Source organism: Mus caroli, unplaced genomic scaffold (genome assembly GCF_978045245.1).
Source record: "Mus caroli unplaced genomic scaffold, Mus_caroli_1 scaffold_3, whole genome shotgun sequence".
Lineage (NCBI taxonomy): Eukaryota > Metazoa > Chordata > Mammalia > Rodentia > Muridae > Mus > Mus caroli.
In genome coordinates this window covers 142,827,927-142,837,624 of record NW_028227258.1, presented here as the reverse complement: position 1 = coordinate 142,837,624, position 9,698 = coordinate 142,827,927, and positions in this window count along the sequence as shown.

Here is a 9,698-nt window from a genome sequence, read left to right as displayed (position 1 = left end):
ACAGAAACAAATAAAAGGGAAAACTGAAATATCTGTATGTTACAATAGATCATAAAGAAATAGCCACAAATGCAAGGTGTGGCTTTCTTGGGAGACCTATCCAGTTAAACTAAGTAAATAAAAGCTATCTCAAAGGTTTATCACAAATAAACAGGAGAATCAAAAGCTTCAAGACTCATCTGAACAAATGAAGAAACAAAACCAAACCAAGCATGGTAAGCTGGATTATCATCTGATATTAATAAGTAAATTGATCTTGGGTTGATTACACATAACCAAAGTGTCTGGGAAGTGAAGGCAAAAGGACCAAGAATACAAAGCAAGCCAGGGCCACCTAAGACCCTGTCTCAAAAATAAAACAACGGCAAAGACAATAAAACGAAGTAAGCATTTTAGTTCTGATTATGTATTACAGCTATATTTTAAAATGACTTCTTGTCCTTTAATTGTATACATTGAAACACTTCTCAATGGAATGACTTATCTGAGGTTAGTTTCAGAAGAATCAGAATGGGATGTAGTTCAGGGAAGTGGTAGAACACTCACTTAGCAGGTACAACGTATATCAAGCACTGTGGCAAATGGCCAGAATCCCAGAACTGGAGAGGTAAAGGCAGGATGAGCAGCTCAAGCTCATCCTCAGTTGCAGAGCAAAGCCAGAGTGGACTACATAAATGAGACTCCAATTCAAGAGAAAACAAAACCCGGCAAAACGCAAAGCACGGGGCAAACAACCAAAGAAAACAAACAAAGACGAGTGTCAGCCAAAAGGCTACACGAACTCAGGGCAAATAAAAAATGAAGGAATCATCAGGCCAGTGAGATGGTTCAGTGAGCAGAGGCACTTGTTCAAAGACCTGATGACTTGTGCTTGAGTCCCAGGTACTGCAAGGTGGCAGAAGAGAGTGACTCCTAAGAGTTATCCTCTGCATCATGAGTTTTGCAGGTGAGTGGATGCAACTGGAAAATACCATCCTGAGTGAGGTAACCCAGACCCAAAAGGACATGCATGGTATGCACTCACTGATAAGTGGACAGTAGCCAAGAAGTTCAGAATACCCATGCTACAACTCACAGACCATAGGAAGCTTAACAAGAAGGAAGGCCCAACTGTGGATACCTGAAACCCACTTAGAAGGGGAACAAAATAATCATGGGAGGCAGAGGGAGGGAAGAAACTGGGTGGGAGAGGGGAGAGGGAGGAGAAAAGGAGGGGCAGGATCAGGTATGGGGAGAGACAGGAGGGACGACCAGAAGATCAGGAAAATGAATCAAAATATGCAGTAGTGGGGGTTGGGAGGCAGAGGGGAAATTCTAGAAAGTCCCAGAGACCTGGGATGTGAAAGGCTACCAGAACTCAATGGGGATGACATTAGCCAAAATGTCCAACAGTTGAGAGGTAGAACTGAAAGAGACCACCTCCAGTAGATAGACATGGCCCTCAGTTGAGGCAGGGGGCCACTGGCTCATCTTCAAAATTTTTAACCCAGAATTGTTTCTGTCTAAAGGAAATGCAGGAACAAAATTTGAGCAGAGACTGAAAGAAAGGCCACCCAGTGACCAGCCCAACTTGGGATCTACCCCACATTAACACCAAATCCTGACACTATTACGAGGACCATATTGTGCATGCAGACAAGAACCTGGCATGGCTGTCCTCAGAGAGGCTTTACCAGCAACTGACAGACAAATGCAGATACTTACAGCCAATCATTGGATTGAGGTCGGGGGCCAATATGGAGTTGGAGTTAGAGGAAGGACTGAAGGAGCTGAAGTGGATAGCAACCCTACAGGAAGAACAACAATGTCAACTAACCCGGACACCTCAGAGCTCCCAGAGACTAAGCCAAAAACCAAAGAGCATACATAGTCTGGCTCCTGGCCCGGACATATGTGCAGCAGAGGGCATCCTTGTCTAGCCTCAGTGGGAAAGGATGCACTTAATCCTGTGGAAACTTGATACCCCAGGGAAGAGGGGTGCTGGTGGGGGTGAGAGGAGTGGGCAGGAGTGGGAGCACCCTCTCAGAGGGGGTGAAGAACTTGGGAAGGGGAGACCAAAACGGGGGGCAACTTTTGGAATGTAAATAAATAAAATAGTTTAATAAAGATTAAAAAAAAAAAGATTTGTTCCCTGATCTCAATACCACAGGTTCCATGGTATTTTTATGCCTATGAAGGCACACACACACACACAGACACACAGGCATAATTTTTTTAAAAAAAATTTAATGAATCAGAGGAAGGACGAGCCTATAGAGGTAGCAGTACTGTAGACTATTGATTGCTGAAGGTGGCTTTTATGAAAACTGGACAGAGATAACAAAGGATCCTCTTCACCATGGAATCTGGCTAAAGCCTCTCGCTACCAACAAAGCAAGAATTCCAGAACAATTAACACCTGCTTAGGGCCTCTCTTCCTTCCAGATGTCAATCTGTAATTTTCTAGAAATCTCACCATAGGGGAAAAAAATGTACTAAACTCCTTGTGCAACTCTAGTGACTCATAGCTTAACTTTATCAGATCATAATTCTATCCAAATTGTCTCAGGAGCCACAGTATAACCTCAGAGGATGATGGGATGTAAGCGGAGAGATATATGGTGAACTCTGAGACCATTGCAACTCTCTTGAAGAACCTATAACAATTCTGTGACTCCTCTTTGAGAAGCACACATCAATGCTCTTGACTGTGCTGGTCTATCAAAGTGCCTTTAACCAGGTGGTGGTGGCCCACACCTTTAATCCCAGAATCTGGGAGACAGAGGAAGGCAGATCTCTGTGAGCTTGAGACCAGGCTGGTCTACAGATCGAGTTCCAGGACAGACAGGGTCTGTCTTAAAAACAACACAAAGAAAGGAAAAAAAAAAAGTCTTTTAAAATTATGTGTGTCATATACTCACACAGAAACATATATACAGAAATAAAAATAGATCTTAAACACAAATTCTGTGTGTGTGTGTCCAGGTGTCACAGCATGCATGTGGAGATCAGAGGGCCACTTAGGTGTGTTTCTTCTTACTTTCCACCTTGTTACAAGGTTTTTTATTGTGTGTCAGTGCATAACCCAGGCTAGTTGGCACAGGGAGATTCTCCCGTGTCTGCCTCCTGCCCCGCAGGTGTAAGGACTGGGGTAAAAGCTAGCATACCTGGTTAAGTGGGTTAGAAGGATCTAAACTCAGGTCTCAGCGTGCACAGGAAGTGCTTTATCCACTGAGTCATCCCCCAAGCCTAAACATGGCTTTAATAAAGCCTCCAACACTGCTGGACAGTGACTAGGCTTCAAATTATTTCTGCATTTAACATCATGAATCCTTGAATTCCTCAGCCTGCTGCAGATGTCAGATTGGAATATGACTCTGCCCTTCTTCATTGACACATACTGTAGGATTTCTATCACATTTTTTCTTCAGTGTATGTGATGCTTTGTCATATTTAGATTACAGTTGATTCTAACCAGGAAGCCTGTGCGATTCGTTTCCTACACCAAGGCTGCTAAGCTAAGGTAAAAGCAGCACAAGAAGAAATGAATCTTGACTGCTGGAAGAGACCCCATGTAAATAACTTAATCTGTGTTACCAAATGTGACTGTCACTCAGCCTGACATGGGATGGGCTAACGAGGTCATTATTCCGTCTCCTGTCTTACTAAACACTGGATCATAAGCGCAGGAATTTCTGTTTTTGTCCTTTTTTTGGGGGGGGGGGTCTCTGTGATAAAATGAAATTGACCTTAGAATGGCAGATGCTATGCAGTAGTTCTCAAGGATTCTCTGAGTTGTCCTGTTGGGACCAGAGGCACACAAAGTCAAAAGAAAAATTTCTTTGCTACATTTATTTATTTTGTGTATGGGAATGTGTCTTAGTATTCCCATTGTGGTGACCATGACCAAGGCAACTCTTATTAAAGACAACTAATTGGGACTGGTTTACAATTTCAGAAGTTTGGACCATTATCATCATGACAGAAAGCATGATAGCATCCAGGCAGACATGGTTCTGGAGTAGTGGAGAGTTCTATACCTTGATCCAAAAGCAGTCAGAAGGCTAGCTTCCAGGGAGCTAGCAAAGGTTCTCAAAGTTTCCCCTACAGTGACACACTTCTTCCAACAAGGCCACGCCTCCTTATTGTGCCACTCCCTGGGCCAAGCATATTCAAACCACCACGGGGTCCCAGTATCAAATACAGGCTGTGAAATTTGGTGGCAACAGCCTTCATTTAGTGAGGCATCACCCTGGCCTCTGTAAGTCAAAGGGCCTTTTCAAGACAACTGCTGATTCATTTCCCTCTCTTCATTCAAATGGCAGACAGTTCAGTTATTCAAGATTCTTTCAGAAAAAGCTGAACTATCCATTTGGGGAGGGGGGGGACCCTCCAGGATCAAATATACTAAAAAAAAAAAAAAAAAAAAAAAAAACTCCATGTTCTTCTAATATCCCCAAGTGGATTGCCCTGTAATATCTGCCATTTGATTACCAATTTGTTCCAAACCACCTTAGTGGGAGTTTGTGCATATATATTAGTAGCTCCAAACTGAAATGTAGGAACCAATGAGCTTGTGGGAGAGAAGCTGGACTCATCATCTCTTACTTCCTATCAGCGTACTACAGATTGTATCAAGCCTAATACAGGCAGCTTACCGGAGATTAACTGAGTGCTTCTGTCTTGGTATTTCACAAAGGTACCACAGAGGTGCTAGCTGTGGCTGCAGTCATTTCAAGGCTTCGGCAAGAGGATCTTTCTCATGCTGAAGCCACATGGCTTTTAGTAGGATGTAGGCTGCCACAGACTGAACACTGGACTTTTATTGCTGCCTGTTGACCAGAGAACCCCTTGCCATTGGCTTCCCTCAGAGTGAGGGAAAGAGAGACAAGAGTAGGCAAGCCAAGGTCAAGGCTGAGATCTTTTTGCAACCTGATCTTAAAATCAGCATCCGCAGGCACTTGCTATATTCTCATAAGAACTATGTTACTAGACTGGACCAGAAAAGAAATACCTCCCGACACATAATAATCAGAACAACAAATGCTCTAAATAAAGATAGAATACTAAAAGCAGTAAGAGAAAAAGGCCAAGTAACATATAAAGGCAAGCCTATCAGAATTACACCAGACTTTTCACCAGAGACTATGAAAGCCAGAAGATCCTGGACAGATGTTATACAGACACTAAAAGAACACAAATTCCAGCCCAGGCTACTATACCCAGCCAAACTCTCAATTAACATAGATGGAGAAACCAAAGTATTCCACGACAAAACCAAATTCACACATTATCTCTCCACGAATCCAGCCCTTCAAAGGATAATAACAGAAAAAAACCAATACAAGGACAGGAACCACGCCCTAGAAACAACAAGAAGGTAATCCCTCAACAAACCTAAAAGAAGACAGCCACAAGAACAGAATGCCAACTTTAACATCAAAAATAACAGGAAACAACAATTACTTTTCCTTAATATCTCTTAATATCAATGGACTCAACTCCCCGATAAAAAGACATAGACTAACAAACTGGCTACACAAACAAGACCCAACATTTTGCTGCTTACAGGAAACTCATCTCAGAGAAAAGGATAGACACTACCTCAGAATGAAAGGCTGGAAAACAATTTTCCAAGCAAATGGCATGAAGAAACAAGCTGGAGTAGCCATTCTAATATCTGATAAGATTGACTTCCAACCCAAAGTCATTAAAAAAGACAGGGAGGGACACTTCATACTCATCAAAGGTAAAATCCTCCAAGAGGAACTATCAATCCTGAATATCTATGCTCCAAATACAAAGGCAGCCACATTCATTAAAGAAACTTTAGTAAAGCTCAAAGCACACATTGCACCTCATACAATAATAGTGGGAGACTTCAACACACCACTTTCACCAATGGACAGATCATGGAAACAGAAACTAAACAGGGACACAGTGAAACTAAGAGAAATTATGAATCAAATGGATCTGGCAGATATCTACAGAACATTCTATCCTAAAACAAAAGGATATACCTTCTTCTCAGCACCTCATGGTACCTTCTCCAAAATTGACCACATAATTGGTCACAAAACAGGCCTCAACAGATATAAAAATATTGAAATTGTCCCATGCATCCTATCAGATCACCATGGACTAAGGCTGATCTTCAATAACAAAATAAATAATAGAAAGCCAACCTTCACGTGGAAACTGAACAACACTCTTCTCAATGATACCTTGGTCAAGGAAGGAATAAAGAAAGAAATTAAGGACTTTTTAGAGTTCAATGAAAATGAAGCCACAACATACCCAAACTTATGGGACGCAATGAAAGCATTTTTAAGAGGAAAACTCATAGCTCTGAGTGCCTCCAAAAGGAAACTAGAGAGAGCACACATTAGCAGCTTGACAACACACCTAAAAGCACTAGAACAAAAGGAAGCAAATTCACCCAAGAGGAGTAGATGGCAGGAAATAATCAAACTCAGGGGTGAAATCAACCAAGTGGAAACAAGAAAAACTATTCAAAGAATCAACCAATCAAGGAGCTGGTTCTTTGAGAAAATCAACAAGATAGATAAACCCTTAGCCAGACTCACTAGAGGGCACAGGGAAAGCATCCTACTTAACAAAATCAGAAATGAAAAAGGAGACATAACAACAGATCCTGAAGACATCCAAAACACCATCAGATCCTTCTACCAAAGGCTATACTCAACAAAACTGGAGAACCTGGATGAAATGGAGAAGTTCCTAGACAGATACCAGGTACCAAAGTTGAATCAAGATCAGGTTAATGATCTAAACAGCCCTATATCCCCCAAAGAAATAGAAGCAGTCATTAATAGTCTCCCAACTAAAAAAAGCCCAGGACCAGATGGGTTTAGTGCAGAGTTCTATCAGACCTTCAAAGAAGATCTAATCCCAGTTCTTCACAAACTATTCCACAAAATAGAAACAGAAGGTACTCTACCCAACTCCTTCTATGAAGCCACAATTACTCTGATACCTAAACCACAAAAAGACCCAACAAAGATAGAAAACTTCAGACCAATATCCCTTATGAATATTGATGCAAAAATCCTCAATAAAGTTCTTGCTAACCGAATCCAAGAACACATCAAAACAATCATCCATCCTGACCAAGTAGGTTTCATCCCAGGGATGCAGGGATGGTTCAATATACGGAAATCCATCAACGTAATCCAGTATATAAACAAACTCAAAGACAAAAATCACATGGTCATCTCCTTAGATGCGGAAAAAGCATTTGACAAGATCCAACACCCATTCATGATAAAAGTCTTGGAAAGATCAGGAATTCAAGACCCATACCTAAACATGATAAAAGCAATCTACAGCAAACCAGTAGCCAACATCAAAGTAAATGGTGAGAAGCTTGAAGCAATCCCTCTAAAATCAGGGACTAGACAAGGCTGTCCACTTTCTCCATACCTATTCAACATTGTACTTGAAGTCCTAGCCAGAGCAATTCGACAACAAAAGGAGATCAAAGGGATACAAATTGGAAAAGATGAAGTCAAAATATCACTTTTTGCAGATGATATGATAGTATATATAAGTGACCCTAAAAATTCCACCAGAGAACTCCTAAGCCTGATAAACAGCTTCGGTGAAGTAGCTGGATATAAAATTAACTCAAACAAATCAATGGCCTTTCTCTACACAAAGAATAAACAGGCTGAGAAAGAAATTAGGGAAACAACACCCTTCTCAATAGTCACAAATAATATAAAATATCTTGGCGTGACTCTAACTAAGGAAGTGAAAGATCTGTATAATAAAAACTTCAAGTCTCTGAAGAAAGAAATTCTAGAAGATCTCAGAAGATGGAAAGATCTCCCATGCTCATGGATTGGCAGGATCAACATTGTAAAAATGGCTATCTTGCCAAAAGCAATCTACAGATTCAATGCAATCCCCATCAAAATTCCAAATCAATTCTTCAACGAATTAGAAAGTGCAATCTGCAAATTCATCTGGAATAACAAAAAACCTAGGATAGCAAAAACTCTTCTCAAGGATAAAAGAACCTCTGGTGGAATCACCATGCCGGACCTAAAGCTCTACTACAGAGCTATTGTGATAAAAACTGCATGGTACTGGTATAGTGACAGACAAATAGACCAATGGAATAGAATTGAAGACCCAGAAATGAACCCACACACCTATGGTCACTTGATCTTCGACAAGGGAGCTAAAAACATCCAGTGGAAGAAAGACAGCATTTTCAACAAATGGTGCTGGCACAACTGGTTGTTAACATGTAGAAGAATGCAAATCGATCCATTCCTATCTCCTTGTACTAAGGTCAAGTCTAAGTGGATCAAGGAACTTCACATAAAACCAGAGACACTGAAACTTATAGAGGAGAAAGTGGGGAAAAGCCTTGAAGATATGAGCACAGGGGAAAAATTCCTGAATAGAACAGTAATGGCTTGTGCTGTAAGATCGAGAATTGACAAGTGGGACCTCATGAAACTACAAAGCTTCTGCAAGGCTAAAGACACCATCAATAAGACAAAAAAACCACCAACAGATTGGGAAAGGATCTTCACCTATCCTAAATCAGATAAGGGACTAATATCCAATATATATAAAGAACTCAAGAAGGTGGACTCCAGAAAGTCAAATAACCCCATTAAAAAATGGGGCTCAGAACTGAACAAAGAATTCTCACCTGAGGAATACCGAATGGCAGAGAAGCACCTGAAAAAATGTTCAACATCCTTAATCATCAGGGAAATGCAAATCAAAACAACCCTGAGATTCCACCTCACACCAGTCAGAATGGCTAAGATCAAAAATTCAGGTGACAGCAGATGCTGGCGAGGATGTGGAGAAAGAGGAACACTCCTCCATTGTTGGTGGGATTGCAAGCTTGTACAACCACTCTGGAAATCAGTCTGGCGGTTCCTCAGAAAATTGGACATAGTACTACCGGAGGATCCAGCAATACCTCTCCTGGGCATATATCCAGAAGATGTCCCAACCGGTAAAAAGGACACATGCTCCACTATGTTCATAGCAGCCCTATTTATAATAGCCAGAAGCTGGAAAGAACCCAGATGTCCCTCAACAGAGGAATGGATACAGAAATTATGGTACATTTACACAATGGAGTACTACTCAGCTATTAAAAAGAATGAATTTATGAAATTCCTAGCCAAATGGATGGACCTGGAGGGCATCATCTTGAGTGAAGTAACACAATCACAAAAGAACTCACACAATATGTATTCACTGATAAGTGGATATTAGCCCAAAACTTAGGAAACCCAAGATATAAGATACAATTTGCTAAACGCATGAAACTCAAGAAGAATGAAGACCAAAGTGTGGACACTGTGCACCTTCTTAGAATTGGGAACAAAACACCCAGGGAAGGAGTTACAGAGACAAAATTCGTAGCTATGATGAAAGGATGGACCATTTAGAGACTGCTGTATCCAGGGATCCGTCTCATAATCAGCTTCTAAACGCTGACACCATTGCATACACTAGCAAGATCTTGCTGAAAGGACCCAAATATAGCTGTCTCTTGTGAGACGATGCCGGGGCCTAGCAAACACAGGAGTGGATGTTCACAGTCAGCTATTGGATGTATCACAGGGCTCCCAATGGAGAAGCTAGAGAAAGTACGCAAGGAGCTAAAGGGATCTGCAACCCTATTGTTGGAACAACATGATGTACTAACCAGAACCCTGGAG